We start from the raw sequence: 25,144 nt of genomic DNA, 5'->3' as shown, positions 1-25,144 counted from the left end.
ACCAAACATGTGGAAGAAGGTGCTCTGGTCAGATGAAACCAAAATTGAACTTTTTGGCAACAATGCAAAACGTTATGTTTGGCGTAAAAGCAACACAGCTGAACACACCATCCCCACTGTCAAACATGGTGGTGGCAGCATCATGGTTTGGGCCTACTTTTCTTCAGCAGGGACAGGGAAGATGGTTAAAATTGATGGGAAGATGGATGGAGCCAAATACAGGACCATTCTGGAAGAAAACCTGATGGAGTCTGCAAAAGACCTGAGACTGGGACGGAGATTTGTCTTCCAACAAGACAATGATCCAAAACATAAAGCAAAATCTACAATGGAATGGTTCAAAAATAAACATATCCAGGTGTTAGAAGGGCCAAGTCAAAGTCCAGACCTGAATCCAATCGAGAATCTGTGGAAAGAACTGAAAACTGCTGTTCACAAATGCTCTCCATCCAACCTCACTGAGCTCGAGCTGTTTTGCAAGGAGGAATGGGAAAAAATGTCAGTCTCTCGATGTGCAAAACTGATAGAGACATACCCCAAGCGACTTACAGCTGTAATCGCAGCAAAAGGTGGCGCTACAAAGTATTAACTTAAGGGGGCTGAATAATTTTGCACTCCCAATTTTTCAGTTTTTGATTTGTTAAAAAAGTTTGAAATATCCAATAAATGTCGTTCCACTTCATGATTGTGTCCCACTTGTTGTTGATTCTTCACAAAAAAATACAGTTTATATCTTTATGTTTGAAGCCTGAAATGTGGCAAAAGGTCGCAAAGTTCAAGGGGGCCGAATACTTTCGCAAGGCACTGTACTTCATCATAGGTGGCACGGTCAAGGAGTTTACATATCACACAAATTTCACAGGTGGGATCTGAACCCTCGTCTCCTGGGAAACCAACATCTTAACCATTAGACCAAGAGGAAATTCCATCTCAGGCCGAGGTGGATTTTAAGTTGCAGGCACGTTTACCTAATCACAAGATCCTGAGTCTGAATCACACACACTACAGATGGTGTGTGTTAGCTAGTAGCCAGTAAAGGATATCTATGAAGGCCATGCAGGCGTCCTGTGACAGGTCTTCATGGCTGAGGACCTTCTTCAGTAGGGGCTGTTTGATAGGCTCTCTGGTGCAGCTCCACATTGAGGCCTTCCCTCTGTTCTTAGTAATCATCACCCTGCTCAGAGTGTGTTTGGGAGGAGGCGTGGAGAGAGAGAGAGAGAGAGAGAAAGAGAGAGGGGGGGAGGAGAAAGGTATAGATAAGAATAGATAGGGTGACATTTTCCTCAGACAAAATTAGTGTGTGTGTGTGTGTGTGTGTGTGTGTGTGTGTGTGTGTCTCTCTGTCTGTCTGTCTGTCTGTCTGTCTGTCTGTCTGTCTGTCTGTCTGTCTGTTTCCACGGGGCGGCAGGAAGTCTAGTGGTTAACGCACTGGGCCAGTAACCGAAAGGTTGGTGGATCGAATCCCCGAGCTGCCAAAGTCAAAATATGTCGTTCTGCCCCTAAACAAGGCAGTTAACCCACTTTTCCTAGGCTGTCATTGCAAATAAGAATTTGTTCTAAACTGACTTGCCTAGTTAAATAAAGGTTGAAAAAATAAATAAATGCATAGGTGCGTGCGTGTCTACCTGAAGTGGTCATAGCTGAACTCTTCCAGTGTGTAAGGTTTAACCCTCTCCTCTCCAGTTTCCTGGAGAACCAGCTGAGACAAACGCTTAATGACAGGCGCTTCACCACCTGTCAGAAAACACATCATCAACACTGGACATTCTATCTGATCTACATACTCTCTGAGTCCCAAATGGCACCCTATCCCTATATAGTGTACCACTTTTTACCATGGAGTAGGGTGTAGGGAATAGGGTGCCATTTGGGACGTTAACAAAGTGCCCAGACGCTAAGGGAAATGTCATAATTTCTAGAATGCTCAAATCTCCAAAACCTCCTCCTCTCTCTTACCTCCTCAGTGATCTTGGACTTCTTCTTCAGGGTGAGGGACACTAGTTTGTGTCGGACACTGTTCTTCTTGTTGCTGTCTGAATGGGGGGTCTTAAGGGGAGGGGTTACAGCAGGACACAGTTTATAAATCAGCTAGGAAACGTCTTCGAGGAAGCACGACTGTACTGTACTACCCAGAGCAACTCTACAGGTGTATCAGACCATGAGGGTGCAACTCAGTTATCATCTAACCTAATGAGATTATAGCTAAGTGTTATTATCAAATACTTCCCCCCTCTTCTTCTTTTAATGATTTAGCAGATGCTCTTATTCAGAGCGACTTACTGTTGGTGCATTCATCTTAAGATAGCTAGGTGAGACAACCACATATCACATTCTTAGTAAGTACTTTTTCCTCACAGCACAGCAAAACATTTCCTCTGACCTCCCCCTGCTCCTCTCACCTCCCCCTCCCCCTCCCCCTGCAAGGCTTGTAGTTCTCTCTCTCCCCCCTCCCTCCTCTCACCTCTCCTTCCCCCTACAGGGCTTGTACTTCTCTCTCTCTCCCCTCCCTCCTCCCACCTCTCCTTCCCCCTGCAGGGCTTGTAGTTCCCTCCCTCCCTCCCTCCCCTCCCTCCCTCCCTCTCCCTCCCCCTGCAGGGCCTGTAGTTCTCTCCATCCCTCCCTCCCTCCCTCCTGCAGGGCCTGTAGTTCTCGCTCTCCCTCCCTCCCACCCTCCCTCCCTCCCTCCCTCTCCTCCTGCAGGGCCTGTAGTTCTCTATTGCCCCTCCCCCCTCCTCTCACCTCCCCCTGCAGAGCCTGTAGTTCTCTCTCTCTCCCATCCCTCCCTCCTCTCACCTCTTCTTCCCCCTGCAAGGCCTGTAGTTCACTTTCTTTCCCCTCCCCCTCCTCTCATCTCTCCCACCCCATGCAGAGCCTGTAGTTCTCTATTTCTCTCCCCCTCCTCTCACCTCTCCCTCCCCATGCAGAGCCTGTAGTTCTCTATTTCTCTCCCCCTCCTCTCACCTCTCCCTCCCCCCGCATAGCCTGTAGTTCTCTATTTCTCTCCCCCCTCCTCTCACCTCTCCCTCCACCTTCAGAGCCTGTAGTTCTCTATTTCTCTCCCCCCTCCTCTCACCTCTCCCTCCACCTTCAGAGCCTGTAGTTCTCTATTTCTCTCCCCCCTCCTCTCACCTCTCCCTCCACCTTCAGAGCCTGTAGTTCTCTCTTTCCCCTCCCCCTCCTCTCACCTCTCCCTCCCCATGCAGAGCCTGTAGTTCTCTCTTTCCCCTCCCCCCTCCTCTTCCCTCTCCCTCCCCCCGCAGAGCCTGTAGTTCTCTCTTTCCCCTCCCCCCTCCTCTCCCCTCTCCCTCCCCCTGCAGAGCCTGTAGTTCTCTCTTTCCCCTCCCCCCTCCTCTCTTTGTTTGAGCGGCCGTCGGCCATGGGTGTGTGTGGTGGTGCCCTGGAATTAGGTGGCAGCGAATTTGGCAAACGTATACTCTGACAGGTCATCCTCCTCATCCTCAGGGAGAGGAAGAACAGCGTCTAAATCCTCCTCCTAAAGCTCCTTCTGGGCACGCTCCAAGTCCTACAAACAGATGCATGTACGCGCAAACACACACATTTATGCACACACACAGACACACAGTGAACGTTTTGAATGTAGCCCAGAGCAGATTGTGTTAACTGTAGCAGTGTTTGTCTGTCTGTCCACCAGGTGGCGACCTTCTCACCTAGAACCCAGCTGGTGGTGCTCCCTCCTGGCCAGGGAAGGAGTTTGTTGTTCCCAGAAAGCCGAACATCTTATCCACCATGTCAGAGTCGTTCACCGGCTCATGTCTGGCATTCTCCATCTGCTCCACCATCTCCTTCTTCTTCCGCACCTCCTCCCTCTCTCTCTTCTCCCTCTCCGTGTCCTCCTTCGCTAGCTGAGCCAGTCTCAGCTTCTACCTACAGAAGACTGTGTGTGTGTCTGTGTGTGTGTCTGTGTGTGTGTGTCTGTGTGTGTCTGTGTGTGTGTGTGTGTGTGTGTGTGTGTGTGTGTGTGTGTGTGTGTGTGTGTGTGTGTGTGTGTGTGTGTGTGTGTGTGTGTATGCCCCCTCAGATTTGTCCTAAAAACAGTTGTTATTTTTCTGTAATACTACTAGCCAGCTAGTCATTTTATGATGGAGCCATTTCAGGCCATCAAGTTAGAGTAGCTATCTTATCTAAGTATCTTAGCTGGCATGCCTACTGGCAAGGTTGGTAGACTTTAGAAAAGCTAGCAATAACTAAATGTACTCAATATTTTACCCAGATTTTAGCAGAGATGCAGAGAAGCATATTTAGTTTCTTTTTAATTCAGAACCACCAGTCAGGGGGATACAGACAGCAGATATGCAGAAAAATTGACATATTTCTTTACATAGAATTAAGCATAATGATTATGGCTCTAGATTGCAGGGCCTGGCCCCCCTACGGACCATCCCTAGCCATCCTCATGTACTTTGTGCCCCCTCTGATTTTTGGGGTGCATGACGCCTGTATGTGTGTGTGTTCCAGACCTTTGCCTTCTTAACGCTCATCTGGTTCCTCAGTTTCTCCTCCTCAGCCAGACGCAGCTTCTCTGCCTACAACCTCCTCCGATACTGAGAGAGAGAGAGAGAGAGAGAGAGAGGGAGGAAACAGAGGGAAAGAGAGAGGGAGGAAACAGAGGGAGAGAGAGGGAGGAAACAGAGGGAGAGAGAGAGGGCGGAAACAGAGGGAGAGAGAGAACGAGAAAAAATAATGCAAGGGAAAGTGAGAGAAAAGGTTAGGATGAGATAGTGAGAGAGAGAAAGGTTTAGGATGAGAGTGTGAGAGAGAGAAAGGTTTAGGATGAGAGAGTGAGAGAGAGAAAGGTTTAGGATGAGAGTGAGAGAGAGAAAAGGTTAGGATGAGAGAGTGAGAGAGAAAAGGTTTAGGATGAGAGTGAGAGAGAGAAAGGGTTAGGATGAGAGAGTGAGTGAGTGAGAGAGAGAAAGGGTTAGGATGAGAGAGTGAGTGAGTGAGTGAGAGAGAGAAAGGGTTAGGATGAGAGAGTGAGTGAGTGAGAGAGAGAAAGGTTTAGGATGAGAGTGAGAGAGAGAAAGGTTTAGGATGAGAGTGAGAGAGAGAAAAGGTTAGGATGAGAGAGTGAGTGAGTGAGAGAGAGAAAGGGTTAGGATGAGAGAGTGAGTGAGTGAGTGAGAGAGAGAAAGGGTTAGGATGAGAGAGTGAGTGAGTGAGTGAGAGAAAGGGTTAGGATGAGAGAGTGAGAGAAAGGGTTAGGATGAGAGAGTGAGAGAAAGGGTTAGGATGAGAGAGTGAGCGGGACTGAGGCTTTCTTTCAGTCTGCACTGCGTGTGTCTGTCTCTTTCTCACCTCTCCCTTCAGTCTCTTGTAGAGGCGTCATGCAATCATGCCCCATGTGTGAGCCTGGATGGTGATGACGGCCCATAGGCAGTGTCTGAAGGCCCTTCTGACCAGACAGCCTCTACACCTGGCCTGCAGACCAATCACTCTCTGTCTGGCCACGTGGTACATTATGTACAGCCGTCTGGAGTGATACAACGACTGCAGTCTGGTGAACCCTGCCCGCATCTAGGAGGGGAGGGGAGGAGAAGGAGGGGAGGAGGGGGAGGAGGGGAGGAGGGGGAGGAGGAGAGGACATGGAGGAGAAATTGTCATTTGATTAATGATACAAGGAACAGTTCAAGTGATCAAGTTTTTAAAACTCACAGCTCCATAGTTCTTGCGACAGTGGTATCCTCGCCACGTCTTCTGGATCATCATGGCTGACTTCCTCCTCTTCAGGAAGTTGGACCTGTTGAGACCAAGTGACACCATTGTTAACTCAAAGCTCGTTGCTATGACTAGTCTCAACTAGTTGCTTTGCCAACAGTCTAAACTGGTAGTTAGGACTACAGTCTCACCAGGTTGCTATACTAACAGCCTCACCGGGTTGCTATGACTACGGCCTCACCTGTCCTTGTAGCCTCGATTGTTCCTCCTCTTTTCTTCTTTTACCTTCAGAGGAGTGTCAGGTTGGCCCATATTATCACCCGGCAAGTAGCCAACCAGAGACCAAGGTAGACGTAAATATGTGTTCATGCACATATGATACGCAGACACACAGATACAAACACACACACAGATACAAACACACACACAGATACAAACACACACACAGATACAAACACACACACAGATACAAACACACACACAGATACAAACACACACACACAGATACAAACACACACAGGTACAAACACACACACACAGATACAAACACACACAGACACACAGACACACACACAGACACACAGATACAAACACACACACAGATACAAACACACACAGACACACAGACACACACAGACACACAGATACAAACACACACAGACACAGACACACACACAGACACACAGATACAAACACACACAGACACACAGACACACACACAGATACAAACACACACACAGATACAAACACACACACAGATACAAACACACACACACAGATACAAACACACACAGACACACAGATACAAACACACACACAGATACAAACACACACACAGATACAAACACACACAGACACACAGACACACATACAGACACACAGATACAAACACACACACAGATACAAACACACACAGACACACAGATACAAACACACACACAGATACAAACACACGCACAGATACAAACACACACAGACACACAGACACAGATACAAACACACACAGACACACAGATACAAACACACACACAGATACAAACACACACAGACACACAGATACAAACACACACAGATACAAACACACACAGACACACAGATACAAACACACACACAGATACAAACACACACAGACACACAGATACAAACACACACACAGATACAAACACACACAGACACACAGATACAAACACACACAGATACAAACACACACAGACACACAGATACAAACACACACACAGATACAAACACACACAGACACACAGACACACATACAGACACACAGATACAAACACACACACAGATACAAACACACACAGACACACAGATACAAACACACACACAGATACAAACACACACAGACACACAGATACAAACACACACACAGATACAAACACACACAGACACACAGATACAAACACACACAGATACAAACACACACAGACACACAGATACAAACACACACACAGATACAAACACACACAGACACACAGATACAAACACACACACAGATACAAACACACACAGACACACAGATACAAACACACACAGATACAAACACACACAGACACACAGATACAAACACACACACAGATACAAACACACACAGACACACAGACACACATACAGACACACAGATACAAACACACACAGACACACAGATACAAACACACACAGACACACAGATACAAACACACACAGACACACAGACACACATACAGACACACAGATACAAACACACACACAGATACAAACACACACAGACACACAGATACAAACACACACAGACACACACACGCAGATACAAACAAACACACACAGATACAAACACACACAGACCCACAGACACACACACACACAGATACAAACACACACACACAGGACACGCAGATACAAACACACACAGAGATACAAACACACACACACACACACACACACACACACAGACACGCAGATATACACACAGACACGCAGATATACACACAAACACGCAGATACAAACACACAGACAGAGGAAAGAGAGTAATGTTAGCATCTTGCCACACATTACTGAAGAGACAGATGGAGGAGAAGAGTGCAAGCAACATGCCATGCAGAGAAAACCCTATTCCATATTTAATTCACTACTTCTGACCAGAGCCCTATATGCACTATAAGGGAATAGAGTGCCATTTGGGATGCAAACCATGAGACAACCAGAACAGACACAGCCGTCTGTCTGGAACGCTTCATGATGACCACTCAGAGAAACTAGCCAACAGGTAATGAATGAGTGACCTGTGATGTCATCAAAGTGTAGTGAGGAGTGTTGGGTTGAGTGACTGTGTGGTTGGTAGGGCGAAGGGTTGCATTACCATGGCGACATCGGCCTGGAAGATCTGCTTGATGAACTTGTTCCTGGAGGAGTGAACCAGCTGGATGATGTCACCATGCAGGGTGTCTCTGTTCTTCTCCAAGAAATCTATTATTGATAAGGCTATTAGTTATTGGTTATTAATAAGGCTATTAGTTATTGGTTATTGATAAGGCTATTAGTTATTGGTTATTGATAGGGCTATTCGTTATTGGTTATTGATAGGGCTATTGGTTATTGGTTATTGATAGGGCTATTGGTTATTGGTTATTGATAGGGTTATTAGTTATTGGTTATTGATAAGGCTATTAGTTATTGGTTATTGATAGGGCTATTAGTTATTGGTTATTGATAGGGCTATTAGTTATTGGTTATTGATAGGGCTATTAGTTATTGGTTATTGATAAGGCTATTAGTTATTGGTTATTGATAGGGCTATTAGTTATTGGTTATTGATAGGGCTATTAGCTATTGGTTATTGATAGGGCTATTAGTTATTGGTTATTGATAGGGCTATTAGCTATTGGTTATTGATAGGGCTATTGGTTATTGGTTATTGATAGGGCTATTAGTTATTGGTTATTGATAGGGCTATTGGTTATTGGTTATTGATAGGGCTATTAGTTATTGGTTATTGATAAGGCTATTAGTTATTGGTTATTGATAGGGCTATTAGTTATTGGTTATTGATAGGGCTATTAGCTATTGGTTATTGATAGGGCTATTGGTTATTGGTTATTGATAGGGCTATTAGTTATTGGTTATTGATAGGGCTATTGGTTATTGGTTATTGATAAGGCTATTAGTTATTGGTTATTGATACGGCTATTAGTTATTGGTTATTGATAGGGCTATTAGTTATTGGTTATTGATAGGGTTATTAGTTATTGGTTATTGATAGGGCTATTGGTTATTGGTTATTGATAGGGCTATTAGTTATTGGTTATTGATAGGGCTATTGGTTATTGGTTATTAATAGGGCTATTGGTTATAGGTTATTGATAGGGCTATTAGTTATTGGTTATTGATAGGGCTATTGGTTAATGGTTATTGATAGGGCTATTGGTTATAGGTTATTGGTTATTGATAGGGCTATTGGTTATTGGTTATTGATAGGGCTATTGGTTATTGGTTATTAATAGGGCTATTGGTTATAGGTTATTGATAGGGCTATTAGTTATTGGTTATTGATAGGGCTATTGGTTATTGGTTATTGATAGGGCTATTGGTTATAGGTTATTGATAAGGCTATTAGTTATTGGTAATGGATAAGTATTTTGGTTGTTGGTTATTGATAAGGCTATGGTTATTGGTTATTGATAAGGCTCTTGGTTATTGATAAGGCTCTTGGTTATTGGTTATTGATAAGGCTCTTGGTTAATGATAGGGCTCTTGGTTATTGGTTATTGATAGGGCTCTTGGTTATTTGTTATTGATAAGGATATTAGTTATTGGTAATGGATAAGGCTTTTGGTTATTGATAAGACTATTGGTTATTGGTTATTGATAAGGCTATTGGTTATTGATATGGATATTGGTTATTGATAAGGCTCTTGGTTATTGATAAGGCTCTTGGTTATTGGTTATTGATAAGGCTATTGGTTATTGGTTATTGATAGGGCTCTTGGTTATTGATAAGGCTATTGGTTATTGGTTATTGATAAGGCTATTGGTTATTGATACAGATATTGGTTATTGATAAGGCTCTTGGTTATTGATAAGGCTCTTGGTTATTGGTTATTGATAAGGCTCTTGGTTATTGGTTATTGATAGGGCTCTTGGTTATTGATAAGGCTATTGTTTATTGGTTATTGAGAAGGATCTTGGTTATTGGTTATTGATAAGGCTTTTGGTTATTGAAAGGGATCTTGGTTATTGGTTATTGATAAGGCTATTAGTTATTGGTTATTGATAAGACTATTAGTTATTGGTAATGGATGAGGCTTTTGGTTATTGGTTATTTATAAGGCTCTTGGTTATTGATATGGCTATTGGTTATTGGTTATTGATAAGGCTATTGGTTATTGATACAGATATTGGTTATTGGTTGTTGATAAGGCTATTGGTTATTGTTTAGGACATTGGGTCTAGTGTGTCCTATCCTCTATTAGTCCCGAGAAGAACCCTTTACAGTGACTTTTTCATTGAGGGTGGTCATTACAAAATCAAAGCATGTTGGTTTTAACATTAAATAAGCATTTTATCAATTTCCACTGTCCTCCAAGAGTTGATGATTTTGGTCATCATGTTGTATATGATAATCAGTCAGTGAGTATGTGATAATCATGTTGCCATAATGTTGTCACGTACCTCGTGTCTCGTAGTGAACCACCCCAGCAAAGTGCTGGATGCCAAACTGGGTTTCATAAGTGGTCTTAGGAGGAACGTAGTTGTTGTTCAACTTATGCTGAGAGTTCAACTTATTCAACATAGTAGTGTCTGTACCCTGAGACAGAGAGTGGGTGGGTGGGGGTGGGTGGGTGAGAGGGATGGGTTAGGGAGATATGATCTAACTAAGTACCCTGGGAACTGACAGAGTAGGTCTACACAAATATATTTGTTCTCTCTCTATTATACTGTATCTGTGTTTCTCTCTCTCTTCTTCCTTCTACGTTAGGGAACAACAGATGTAGCATCTTAATTTGACCCAGTTTGCTACAGCAGGAAAATAGTCCTGCAGCAACAGGAAATGTGAATTATTATGTGGATTATAAATATTTTAGATTTTTTTATATTTCTTTATTATTTTTCTTTTTCTTTTTGTTTTCCAATTTTGTGGTGTCCAATTGGTAGTTACAGTCTTGTCTCATCGCTGCAACTCCCGTACGGACTCGGGAGAGGAAAAGGTTGAGAGCTGCGCGTACTCCCGAAACACAACCCAACCAAGCCGCACTGCTTCTTGACACAATGCCCACTTAACCCGGAAGCCAGCCGCTCCAATGTGTTGGAGGGAACACTGTACACCTGGCGACTGTGTCAGCATACACTGCACCCGGCCCGCAACAGGAGTCGCTAGTGTGTGATGAACGACACCCCATGGGTCTCCCAGTTGCGGCCGGCTGCAACACCACCAGCACCACTCGGGTGGCCATGTGCATTATAATTAATGGCCATTCTTGTAACTGTTGATAAATTTTTCGTAAGGGAAAATCAGGTCTGAAATTTCTATGTGGAAATTAAAAACTTCAGAAGCCTTTTTAAAATTCAAAAACAACACAAATTTGATATTTCCTAAATTGCAGTTATGTTCCCTGCAACAGGGTGATCAAATTAAGATCCTACATCTGTATGTGTACCGTATCTATCTATAATGCAGTTACATTGGGGAAATTGCTCTCCGTGTCTATGAGGTTTATGATGATCAAGGGTTTGATAGCGATCATGTTTCTTGTCCCTCTCTCGCCCACCCCCTATCCTCCTCTACCTCAATGTTATACTATCATCAATACCTTGGGGAACTTGCTCTCATCGTCTATGAGGCAGATGATGTTCATGGGTTTGATAGCGATCATGTCCAGGGCATCCTGGTTGTCTGTGAACTCGATGTGTTGCCAGTTGATGTGCTCCAGGTTGTACTCCTCCTGCTCCAGCTTGAACACATGCCTCACAAAGAACTGCTGCAGGTTCTCATTGGCAAAGTTAATGCACAGCTGCTCAAAACTGTTGATAGGGAGAGACACATACACACACATTTCTGGTATTTTATTAGGATCCCCATTAGCTGTTGCAAAAGCAGCAGCTACTCTTCCTGGGGTCCACACTAAACATGAAACATGACATAATACCGAACATTAATAGACAAGAACAGGTCAAGGACAGAACTACATCAATTTAAAAAAGGCACACGTAGCCTACATATCAATACATACACAAACTATCAAATAGGTCAAATAGAGGAGAGGCGTTGTGCAGTGAGGTGTTGCTTCATCTGTTTTTTGGAACCAGGTTTGCTGTTTATTTGAGCAATGTGAGATGGAACAGAGTTCCATGCAATAATGGCTCTATATAATACTGTACGGTTTCTTGAATTTGTTCTGGATTTGGGGACTGTGAAAAGACCCCTGGTGGCATGTCTGGTGGGGTAAGTGTGTGTGTCAGAGCTGTGTGTAAGTTCACTATGTAAACAATTTGGGATTTTCAACACATGAATGTTTCTTATATGAACACAGGGCAGGAAACCGACACAAGTAGTCCTATGGAGTGTCTGAGGGCTTTGGGCTCGTCGGACGGAGGCTTGTAGATCGCTACATTGATCTTCTCTACAATCCACACAAACAGACGACCGTAGATCCCCTACACACACAATGCACGCACACACACAATATACATATGCTAGAGAGTGTTTGAAAAAGTGTGTCACACACCAGAGAGCATGTTAATGTGTGTGTGTGTGTGTGTGTGTGTGTGTGTGTGTGTGTGTGTGTGTGTGTGTGTGTGTGGGTTACCTTGACGAATGCGTCTCGTACGTCCAGTGCCTGCTCTATACTGAGGGGAGTGGAGACTGTTTCTCCTCTAGTGTTCAGAGTCCTACTGGTCAGACAGTTCATCAGGTCTTTACCACATATCACATTCTTAGTAAGTACTTTTTCCTCACAGCACAGCAAAACATTTCCTCTGACCTCCCCCTGCTCCTCTCCTCTCACCTCCCCCTCCCCCTCCCCCTGCAAGGCTTGTAGTTCTCTTTCTCTCCCCTCCCTCCTCTCACCTCTCCTTCCCCCTACAAGGGCTTGTAGTTCTCTCTCTCTCCCCTCCCTCCTCTCACCTCTTCTTCCCCCTGCAGGGCTTGTAGTTCCCTCCCTCCCTCCCTCCCTCCCTCTCCTCCTGCAGGGCCTGTAGTTCTCTCCCTACCTCCCTCCCTCCCTCTCCTCCTGCAGGGCCTGTCGTTCTCGCTCTACCTCCCTCCCTCCCTCCCTCCCTCTACTCCTGCAGGGCCTGTAGTTCTCTATTGCCCCTCCCCCCTCCTCTCACCTCACCCTGCAGAGCCTGTAGTTCTCTCTCTCTCCCCTCCCTCCTCCCACCTCTCCCTCCCCCTGCAGGGCTTGTAGTTCTCTCCCTCCCTCCCTCCCTCCCTCCCTCTCCTAATGCAGGGCCTGTAGTTCACTCTCTTTCCCCTCCCCCCTCTCACCTCTCCCTCCCCCTGCAGGGCCTGTAGTTCTCGCCCTCCCTCCCTCCCTCCCTCCCTCCCTCCCTCTCCTCCTGCAGGGCCTGTAGTTCTCGCTCTCCCCTTCCTCCCTCCCTCCCTCCCTCCCTCTCCTCTCCTCCTGAAGGGCCTGTAGTTCTCTATTTCTCTCCCCCCTCCTCTCACCTCTCCCTCCACCTTCAGAGCCTGTAGTTCTCTATTTCTCTCCCCCCTCCTCTCACCTCTCCCTCCACCTTCAGAGCCTGTAGTTCTCTCTTTCCCCTCCCCCTCCTCTCACCTCTCCCTCCCCATGCAGAGCCTGTAGTTCTCTCTTTCCCCTCCCCCCTCCTCTTCCCTCTCCCTCCCCCCGCAGAGCCTGTACAGTGCCTTGCGAAAGTATTCGGCCCCCTTGAACTTTGCGACCTTTTGCCACATTTCAGGCTTCAAACATAAAGATATAAAACTGTACTTTTTGTGAAGAATCAACAACAAGTGGGACACAATCATGAAGTGGAACGACATTTATTGGATATCTCAAACTTTTTTAACAAATCAAAAACTGAAAAATTGGGCGTGCAAAATTATTCAGCCCCTTTACTTTCAGTGCAGCAAACTCTCTCCAGAAGTTCAGTGAGGATCGATGAATGATCCAATGTTGACCTAAATGACTAATGATGATAAATACAATCCACCTGTGTGTACTCAACTCTCCGTATAAATGCACCTGCACTGTGATAGTCTCAGAGGTCCGTTAGAAGCGCAGAGAGCATCATGAAGAACAAGGAACACACCAGGCAGGTCCGAGATACTGTTGTGAAGATGTTTAAAGCCGGATTTGGATACAAAAAGATTTCCCAAACTTTAAACATCCCAAGGAGCATTGTGCAAGCGATAATATTGAAATGGAAGGAGTATCAGACCACTGCAAATCTACCAAGACCTGGCCGTCCCTCTAAACTATCAGCTCATACAAGGAGAAGACTGATCAGAGATGCAGCCATGAGGCCCATGATCACTCTGGATGAACTGCAGAAATCTACAGCTGAGGTGAGAGACTCTGTCCATAGGACAACAGTCGTATATTGCACAAATCTGGCCTTTATGGAAGAGAGGCAAGAAGAAAGCCATTTCTTAAAGATATCCATAAAAAGTGTTGTTTAAAGTTTGCCACAAGCCACCTGGGAGACACACCAAACATGTGGAAGAAGGTGCTCTGGTCAGATGAAACCAAAATTGAACTTTTTAGCAACAATGCAAAACGTTATGTTTGGCGTAAAAGCAACACAGCTGAACACACCATCCCCACTGTCAAACATGGTGGTGGCAGCATCATGGTTTGGGCCTGCTTTTCTTCAGCAGGGACAGGGAAGATGGTTAAAACTGATGGGAAGATGGATGGAGCCAAATACAGGACCATTCTGGAAGAAAACCTGATGGAGTCTGCAAAAGACCTGAGACTGGGACGGAGATTTGTTTTCCAACAAGACAATGATCCAAAACATAAAGCAAAATCTACAATGGAATGGTTCAAAAATTAACATATCCAGGTGTTAGAATGGCCAAGTCAAAGTCCAGAACCTGAATCCAATCGAGAATCTGTGGAAAGAACTGAAAACTGCTGTTCACAAATGCTCTCCATCCAACCTCACTGAGCTCGAGCTGTTTTGCAAGGAGGAATGGGAAAAAATGTCAGTCTCTCGATGTGCAAAACTGATAGAGACATACCCCAAGCGACTTACAGCTGTAATCGCAGCAAAAGGTGGCGCTACAAAGTATTAACTTAAGGGGGCTGAATAATTTTGCACGCCCAATTTTTCAGTTTTTGATTTGTTAAAAAAGTTTGAAATATCCAATAAATGTTGTTACACTTCATGATTGTGTCCCACTTGTTGTTGATTCTTCACAAAAAAATACAGTTTTATATCTTTATGTTTGAAGCCTGAAATGTGGCAAAAGGTCGCAAAGTTCAAGGGGGCCGAATACTTTCGCAAGGCACTGTAGTTCTCTCTTTCCCCTCCCCCTCCTCTCACCTCTCCCTCCCCATGCAGAGCCTGTAGTTCTCTATTTCTCTCCCCCTCCTCTCACCTCTCCCTCCACCTTCAGAGCCTGTAGTTCTCTATTTCTCTCCCCCCTCCTCTCACCTCTCCCTCCACCTTCAGCCTGTAGTTCTCTATTTCTCTCCCCCCTCCTCTCACCTCTCCCTCCACCTTCAGAGCCTGTAGTTCTCTATTTCTCTCCCCCCTCTCCCTCCCCCCGCAGAGCCTGTAGTTCTCTCTTTCCCCTCCCCCCTCCTCTTCCCTCTCCCTCCCCCCGCAGAGCCTGTAGTTCTCTCTTTCCATCTCCCCCTCCTCTCACCTCTCCCTCCCCCTGCAGAGCCTGTAGTTCTCTCTTTCCCCTCCCCCCTCCTCTCACCTCTCCCTCCACCTGCAGAGCCTTTAGTTCTCTCTTTCCCCTCCCCCCTCCTCTCACCTCTCCCTCCACCTACAAACCCTGTAGTTCTCTCTTTCCCATCCCCCCTCCTCTCACCTGTCCCTCCACCTGCAGAGCCTGTAGTTCTCTCTTTCCCCTCCCCCCTCCTCTCACCTCTCCCTCCACCTACAGAGCCTGCAGTTCTCTCTTTCCCCTCCCCCCTCCTCTCACCTCTCCCTCCCCCTTCAGGGCCTGTAGTTCCCTCTTGTAGGTTTTTTTGCCCAACGTCTCGTAAATCTTGGTCATCACAGGAATTTTCTCCTAGCCGTCGGTGATGGCCGTGTGGTACTTGGGCTCCGGGAGATTTCCCATGAACCTCAGCACCGTAATCCACACCGCCAACACCGCCTGGGGGGAGCGAAACCAACAGTGTTAGAGTTGCAACCTTTGAATTACTTACTTTTTCTATATATCCTGGTTTAAGATTCTGGATTTCCTGCTATTCCCTCCTGATTCCAAGAATCTTCCTATCTGGATTTCTGGACAACCGGGGAAAGTAGGGAAATTTTACTGGAATTTTTATCTAAACAGTGTTGTTGCTGTAATTATAAAAAGTACAGTTGGGTAGAAGGAGTCTGCCTGAAAGGACAGTCTGACAAACCCCCATGGTCTACTGGGGTTAGAGGTCAGGGGTCAGAGTTGAGAGGTCATGTGGCCTACCAGCTGGTCGCCCTCGTCATCATGGAACAGCAGAGTTTGTTTGAGCGGCCGTCGGCCATTGGTGTGTGTGGTGGTGCCCTGGAATTAGGTGGCAGCGAATTTGGCAAACGTATACTCTGACAGGTCATCCTCCTCATCCTCAGGGAGAGGAAGAACAGCGTCTAAATCCTCCTCCTAAAGCTCCTTCTGGGCACGCTCCAAGTCCTACAAACAGATGCATGTACGCGCAAACACACACATTTATGCACACACACAGACACACTGAACGTTTTGAATGTAGCCCAGAGCAGATTGTGTTAACTGTAGCAGTGTTTGTCTGTCTGTCCACCAGGTGGCGACCTTCTCACCTAGAACCCAGCTGGTGGTGCTCCCTCCTGGCCAGGGAAGGAGTTTGTTGTTCCCAGAAAGCCGAACATCTTATCCACCATGTCAGAGTCGTTCACCGGCTCATGTCTTGCATTCTCCATCTGCTCCACCATCTCCTTCTTCTTCTTGTGTGTGTGTGTGTGTGTGTGTGTGTGTGTGTGTGTGTGTGTGGGTTACCTTGACGAATGCGTCTCGTACGTCCAGTGCCTGCTCTATACTGAGGGGAGTGGAGACTGTTTCTCCTCTAGTGTTCAGAGTCCTACTGGTCAGACAGTTCATCAGGTCTTTACAGTCCACCTACACACACACATACACGCATGCGTGAACGCACATAAGTTGGCAGGCGGTCGCATGCACACGTACACACAAGTACACACACACACACAGCAACATTAAGTCAGAAAACACACTTCTTTCACACCATCAACCAATGTCAACAACAGTCCAAGTGTGTGTGTTTCACCAGTTTGCCACTAGGAGGTGCTCACTGCCGTGTTATTCACTAAGCACTGTTAGCTCTCTCTCCCCTCCCTCCCTCCCACCCTCCTCCTCCGCTCTCCCTCCCTCCCTCCATCTTTCCATCCACCTCCCACTCTCCCTCCCTCCACCTCCCTCCACCTCCCTCTCCCACCCTCCCTCCTTCTCCGCTCTCCCTCCCTCCTCCTCCTCCGCTCTATCTCCCTCCCTCCTCCTCCTCCTCCGCTCTCCCTCCCTCCTTCTCTCTCCCTCCTTCCTCCTCCCTCCCTCCACCTCCCTCCCTGTCTTTCCCCTCACCTCCCTCTCCCTCGCTCCCTCCTCCTCCGCTCTCCCTCCCTCCTTCTCCTCCGCTCTCTCTCCCTCCCTCCTCCTCCTCCCTCCCTCCACCTCCCTCCCTGTCTTTCCCCTCACCTCCCTCTCCCTCCCTCCCGCAGTGGTCTAGGACTCACCTGTAGTTCTCCAGCAGCTGTGACATAACTAGTTCAGTTTACTGCTGTACAACCACTCAGTGGACAGGGTAGGTGTGTGTATGGACGGTAGGTTTATGGGTACAGTGTGTGTGTGTGTGTGTGTGTTACCTCCAGCAGACCACCTCACAGGCATCCAGGTTGTCATAAGTACGAGCTAGGGGTCAGAGGTCAGAGGTAGGAGGTAGGTGACAGTGAAGTCAGTATGATGTCATTCAAATATGTATGTCTGTGTGTGTATGTGTGTACCTATTACCTTCATAACGCAGGTTCCCCATATGTAGTATAGAGGCCAATAGTTTGGAGATCATCCAATTCTCAGTGTGAACATCAACACCTTCATGGCTGATTGGATGTTTGAATACTCCTTCATATCATCACGACCATCACACACAGTACACTTCCCCTGGAGGAGAGGAGAACATTAGTTTAATTATATTTTCTCACTACTGTTATAAGTGGTGTCCTACTAAGGTAGCTGTAGTCTGTGGCTTTCCCTAGTCCCAGTTTCTTCTTCTGGTCTGAAGACATGCCCTTCAACATACAGTAGAATATATGGTAGTTCCTCTCATCACGAGCCTGCAGAGAGAGGGGGGGGAAGAGATGACACGATAGTGACCAAAGTAACACAGCTAGTAGACTGTATCACAGGATATAGGACAGTTGCTTACTTCAGCTAGCTAACACTTCCTGTTCCAAAACGTTTTGCTTTGTTTTGCTATGGTGTGCACTAATGAATCCAACCCTGTCTGCAGACCCTATAACCCCGCCCCCTGAATCCATACCTGTCTGCAGACTCTATAACCCCGCCCCCTGAATCCAACCCTGTCTGCAGACTCGTGACTTCTCCAGCAGGTACTGTTCTATCTTGGCCCCCTCTATGGCTCCTCTCTTGTTGAAGTGGATGTCGATGTATTTCCCGAAGCGGCTAGAGTTATCATTACGGATCGTCTTAGCGTTACCAAACGCTGCGGACAGACAACACAAAGCCCTCAACACTCAGGACTAGAACTACTACAGGGTTTATTATTGTGATCGTGTGTGTGTGTGTGTGTGTGTGTGTCCTACCCTTGTCACGAACCGGCTCAAAGCTCGTAACAAAAGGGAGACAACGTGGAGATAAGGAGTAACAAAACATATATTTATGAAATAAAGTAAACTAAGTACAATATACAATGGTGTGTGTAATCAGTAATCAGTAGTGTGAGTGTTTTGGCATGCATGAATGTGATAATGCAGGGTGTTGAAAGGTGCCAAAGCAAACAACCAAAAGCCACCAAGATACACAACAAAATCTGTAAAGGTGTCTGCATGGAGAGAGTCTCCTTCATGAATGGGGAAGTGGTGTATTTATCCTGGGAGACACCAGGCCCAGGTGTTTTCCATGTAGCTGACGACCCTCCCAACTCCGCCCACCGGCATCCTAATAAGGAAACAAGAACAACGAGAATATATCAGACAGAGTGGGAGGGTTGTCACACCCTCCAGTATAGGATTAGCCTCCAGGACCTGTTGTTCTATCCAGGAGTGTTGTCCACTGATGGCTGCTAGGACCTGGAGGATCAGCTTGGTGCTCTCAGTCTTCCCTGCTCCAAAACACACACATCAAATTAGATCCGACTTGGTGCTCTCACACGCTTCTAAGAACACACACACACCCAGACACACACACACCCCTCTCCCTCTCACACACCAGATGATGCAGCACTGGTCTCTGTTGTTCCTCTGCATGTTGAAGTAACAGTTATCTGCGATGGCAAAGATGTGTGGAGGCATCTCTCCTATCTTCTTATTGGTGTACAGGCGGATCTGGTCAGCTGTGTAGATGGGCAGCACCTGGTAGGGGTTTACTGCCACCAGGATAGAGCCTGTATACGTCTGGAGGGGACGGGGGTAGAGGGAAAAGGGCAAGGTAGGACACCAAATCAAAATTCCTAGAAATGAAAAGAGTGCAGTGCCGCAGTAGAGATGAGATGCACGTTACTATATCAACTCTGCACTCTGTGATCAGTTTAAATGGACAGTCACACGGGCACATTGCAGCAGGACAGAAGTACTTTATAGTTGGCCGTTCTCATTTACCTGCCACATGAAAATGAGGGGCGGATGAAGTCTGTGTGTGTTGGGAGCAGAGGTGACGTGGGGTTCATCTCTCAGAGGGTGCAGTCAGTGACAACTGAGTATCAGTAACGGTCACTGGAGCCCGGACAGCCATGAGTAAAACTAGTAGCTCATACGTACACTAACACATGCACTCATACACCCACACACCCAGACAGACACACACACACACTGGGGGGGAGTTTCTCAGGCAGCCATGAGTAAAACTAGTAGCTCATACGTACACTAACACATGCACTCATACACCCACACACCCAGACAGACACACACACACACTGGGGGGGAGTTTCTCAGGCAGCCATGAGTAAAACTAGTAGCTCATACGTACACTAACACATGCACTCATACACCCACACACCCAGACAGACACACACACTGGGGGGGGGGAGTTTCTCAGGCAGCCATGAGTAAAACTAGTAGCTCATACGTACACTAACACATGCACTCATACACCTACACACCCAGACAGACACACACACTGGGGGTGAGAGAGAGAGAGAGAGAGAGAGAGATATAATCCTTTCCCTTCGTTCTCTGAATGACGCCGGTCATTGATCACCTGAGTGTGGGCTTCTGAGAAACAGCCTGTCTGTAGTTTGATTTTGAACACAGATAAAACTGTGAGGCGAATGTTTCATTTTGCAAGAGGAGTCTTTGTAAATAGTGCTTGCACAGAGAGAAAATGCATTGCTTCACATATAAAAGACACAGTGTATACTGTATACACACACTAACAGGGTGCATATTTCTCAGGCTGTTCTGAAAGACACATTGATCAGTGTTCCTCACACCACACACACAGTCACACTCTCTCTCACGCTACACAGCATGGTTGATAGTGGACACCAGACAGGCAGACAGGCAGTGTTTCAGCTATATATTACAGTATACATTCAACTGAAACCAGTCAACCGGTTTAAGAGAAAGAAACAGAGAAGTATAGAACTAGTAAAATCATCCCTTAAATAGTGAGAATGTTATGGATAACTGTGATATGATTTACATGATCTACATGGCACTGTAGTCACTGGAGGTAATACAACATGATACAGTAATATGGGTTATACACAGTGTCTGTGAGAAAGAAAGGAATGAAGGAGTTGTGTGTAGAGTCCAATGTAAGAATGGCAGTATTGGTGTGAAACTGTATCTTAAATCACTCTTCTCCTCCAGTGAATCTAGTCTGTCTGTCTGTCTACTAGTATTGGCAGTAGCGATTTTAACATGTCAATCTTGGTGGGGCAAACAACAAACATGTTCAGATGCCAGCGAAGCCACTACACAACATTACATGTATTTTATTTAACTAGGCAAGTCAGTTAAGAACAAATTATTATTTACAGTGACAGCCTACCCGGCCCGGACAACTCTGGACCAATTGTGCGCTGCCCTATGGGACTCACCAATCCCAGCTGGATGTGATACAGCTTGGAATTGAACCAAGCTGTACTGACACCTCGAGCACTGAGAGGCAGTGCCTTAAACCGCTGCGCCACCCGGGAGCCTCTATTACAGCGACAAATGGTGCCCACAAATTTTAGAGTCTACATAAAGAGTGGAGCTCTTTAAATATGGTTCCTACTGATTCCTTGTGGATTTGTGTAACTGGATAAGAACAGCATTCTCCTTCAATAATAATGAATGTCAACATGAGTTTTGAACCATACACTATGTTCAGTAAATTTATGATGCTTGTTCTTATATAATTAACAATTAGCTCTAAGTATAAGCAAGTGCAAAAATATGAGCTGTGATGAGGTAGGCCAATTCGTTCAGCTATTTCAAAAAGGACAGCGACAGAAATTCAGACAGATGTTGAGGCCTTAACTTTACTCTTCTTTAAGTCGAGAGAGAGAGAGAGAGAGAGAGAGAGAGAGAGAGAGAGAGAAAGGGAGAGAGAGAGAGAGAGAAAAGAGAGAGAGAGAGAGAGAGAAAAAGAGAGAAAGAGAGAGAAAGAGAGAGATAAGGAGAGAGAGAGAGAGAAAAAGAGAGAGAGAGAGAAAGAGAGAGAGAGAGAGAGAAAAATAGAGAGACCCAGACTCAGCGGTTAGCCTACCATTTGAAGTATTTCATTAGGTCTATGTGGTCTAAAAAGGAAGGACAATACAATCACGAGGATCCACTTTTATAGACAATATACAGACCCACTGACAAGACAACCCTCCCACTATGAACTGGAATGGGTCTATTACTCAACTTTTTGTGGAACAAAAATATTAGAATGGGGAGAGACTGTCACAGGAAAACATGGTTATGATGAGGGGATACTAAAATATAATGATGTTGGGTCTGTAACTTACCACCCTCCTTGTGGAGAAAAGCACCAGAGATAATGATAACACAAACAGTGACAACCCGTCGTTCAGGGCAGGTGGGGCAGAGCCTGTTTTGACCCCCACATTTTTTGGCCTAAATAAATACAAATAAGTAAATAGGCAGCTCCAGTGTCATGATGGGTTTGGTGTTCTGTCACTCATGGGGACACTACGTCACAGCCAAGTCTAAGGGGAGAGCTAGAACATTCTAGCCTCTTGGGTGCTGCCATAGAGTTACATTAGTGCCCATCCAAGAAGGCTCAAGGTCATTGGTCACAGATAAAATGTTGTCAAATCGTGTTATATACAGTAGCTTAGATTGGACTGATCATGTCAACATCATACTTTTAAAATCTTAGCTAGAAAGCTAGACAAGCAGTCATCATCATGAATCAAGTCGACAATCTACTGGCAAATCCTTTTTAATCCTTGTCATATGAAAATAAATAATGAAGAGAAATTATAGATAAAACGTATCGGTGCTCATCGGCCATTGGACATAAACTTTACACAAGAAGTTGGAAATCGCTAATTCAACAATGAGTGGTTTGGAAGGAATCAGTGACAGTGGCTAACGTTAACTGCAAGCATTGCAAAGCAATCACTAGCCTGCTGTTCAGTGGAGTGGCTGTGTGGTCCCAAATCTGGAATTAAGGGGCTCTTTCCAAGTTTAAAATTATAAACATAAAAAATTGGCCATGTTGTCAATGAAGCAATTATTATCAATTATTATTTTTTTAATTTCACCTTTATTTAACCAGGTAGGCAAGTTGAGAACAAGTTCTCATTTACAATTGCGACCTTGCCAAGATAAAGCAAAGCAGTTCGACACATACAACGACACATGGAGTAAAACAAACATACAGTCAATAATACAGTATAAACAAGTCTATATACGATGTGAGCAAATGAGGTGAGATAAGGGAGGTAAAGGCAAAAAAAGGCCATGGTGGCAAAGTAAATACAATATAGCAAGTAAAACACTGGAATGGTAGATTTGCAGTGGAAGAATGTGCAAAGTAGAAATACAAATAATGGGGTGCAAAGGAGCAAAATAAATAAATAAATAAAATAAATACAGTAGGGAAAGAGGTAGTTGTTTGGGCGAAATTATAGGTGGGCTATGTACAGGTGCAGTAATCTGTGAGCTGCTCTGACAGTTGGTGCTTAAAGCTAGTGAGGGATATAAGTGTTTCCAGTTTCAGAGATGTTTGTAGTTCGTTCCAGTCATTGGCAGCAGAGAACTGGAAGGAGAGGCGGCCAAAGAAATAATTGGTTTTGGGGGTGACTAGAGAGATATACCTGCTGGAGCGTGTGCTACAGGTGGGAGATGCTATGGTGACCTATGCTAAGCATGACTTGTGCCGCGCTCAAAACAACTGTTAACTCGGAGCTGCGAAAACTTGACTTCAGTGAGTTCAAGACAACTGGGAAGTCGGGGATAAATGAGCTCCGACTGGGGAAATACATTTTGAACGGTCATCAAACTCGGAATTGTAAATCTGGCCTCTTTCTAGAGCTACGACCTGAAGATCAATGACGTCACATTTCTCTAAAACAGGCTATAGGCTAGATGTGCACAACCAAGTCCGAACATCAGGCTAAATTAACAGGGGCACATAAGCAGACAATGAAAGCTGTTAAAATATTCAAAGATGAGATTTCTCTAGAACAGGCTACATGTACACCAAGTCAGAACAGTAGGCTACGTTCCCTAGGGGGAAAGGGACCACATTATTAGGGTGAGACACATGGGCTACTGTTTACTACACAACATACACTTGGTATTACTTTCTTAGCTACAGTATACATATCTCCCTGGCATATTACATCACTTATGCAGCAGCATACTAGACATATTTATGGACTCACCATTGTGCTGTGCTCACTTGAACAGGAAGTTGGCATGGCGGTCCTTGTCATCAAAGTCTGGCATTGTCTGGATGAAGTGATGCTGGATTGACAGCATGGCCAATGCTTTTAACATTCTCTGGCCCATGGAGTTGCATGTGATGGTTTTATCCTTTAAGGGTGGAAAAGTTTCTCTCTGACTCTGCGGTTGTCATCGGAGTGGTGATGATGATTTTGAGAAGAGAGACAAGGCCTCCTGCAGGTTGTTCTCGTAGAGTGATTTCAATAAAGAAAGTGCTGTCTTTCCAGTGTGCAGCTCAGGATGCCGGTAGACAGTGAACAGTTCCCTTTTCAACTTCTCCTGGTTACGGTTAGGCCATAGCTTGGTAGCACACTGGAGTTCTACAGTCGGAAAACAATCCTTCAGTAGTGTTCGGACACCACGTACATTACCACTCATCACAGCTGCCCTGTCGTAGGTTTGTGCAACCAGCTTCTCCTTGACATTCAGTGGCGCTAGGACTTGTTGGAGAGGCCAACACCAGTTTTGTCCTTCACCTCTGTAAAAACCTCTCACACACTCTGTTGTCTGGTAATATGTAGCACAGCACTATTACCATCTGTGACTTACAGGAGTTGTCAGTGGTCTCATCTACCTGTACATATGCAAAAGCGGTCTCCTTAGTTATAGCTTCTCTGTACACTTCATACATACAATCCAAATGTTTGTTTAAAAATGGGTTGGTCGTCATAATGCCTTTGTAGCCTGTAATCTCCTTCTCACATGGTCTCAAAAATACACCTGAAAACGCCTGGGTTCAAGGAGTCGGCCGACTCGTCATGGCCTCGCAGTGCTGTCCCACAATTGCCACAATTTAATACACGCTATAATTCTGTCAAGCACGTACCTATTCTCCTCTGTTTATTGGTTGTGAAGGTTGATGGCTCGTCTATATGTCTAGCTGAGCCACAACGTTTGATTTCCCCAGTAATCCCAGTTTAACAGCGTTATATGTGATGCACAATTCTCATGTTGTCACGTTCTGACCATCGTTCGTGTGTGTTTTCCTTGTTTTAGTGTTGGTCAGGACGTGAACTGGGTGGGCATTCTATGTTGGATGTCTTGCTTGTCTATTTCTATGTCCGGCCTGATATGGTTCTCAATCAGAGGCAGGTGTTAGTCATTGTCTCTGATTGGGAACCATATTTAGGTAGCCTGGGTTTCACTGTGTGTTTGTGGGTGATTGTCCTTAGTGTTAGTTTGCACCAGTTT

The 25,144-nt window shown here is 45.5% G+C and overlaps 1 pseudogene; it reads right to left on the bottom strand.

The window, feature by feature from the left end:
* Positions 1-1,621: 1,621 nt before the first annotated feature.
* On the bottom strand, positions 1,622-23,956 carry LOC110503345 (annotated as a pseudogene).
* Between the last annotated feature and the right edge of the window lie 1,188 nt (positions 23,957-25,144).

Source organism: Oncorhynchus mykiss, chromosome 24, assembly GCF_013265735.2.
Source record: "Oncorhynchus mykiss isolate Arlee chromosome 24, USDA_OmykA_1.1, whole genome shotgun sequence".
Taxonomy (NCBI): Eukaryota; Metazoa; Chordata; class Actinopteri; order Salmoniformes; family Salmonidae; genus Oncorhynchus; species Oncorhynchus mykiss.
The sequence above is the reverse complement of the archived record's forward strand: the minus strand, read 5'-3'. Positions and strand labels throughout refer to the sequence as shown.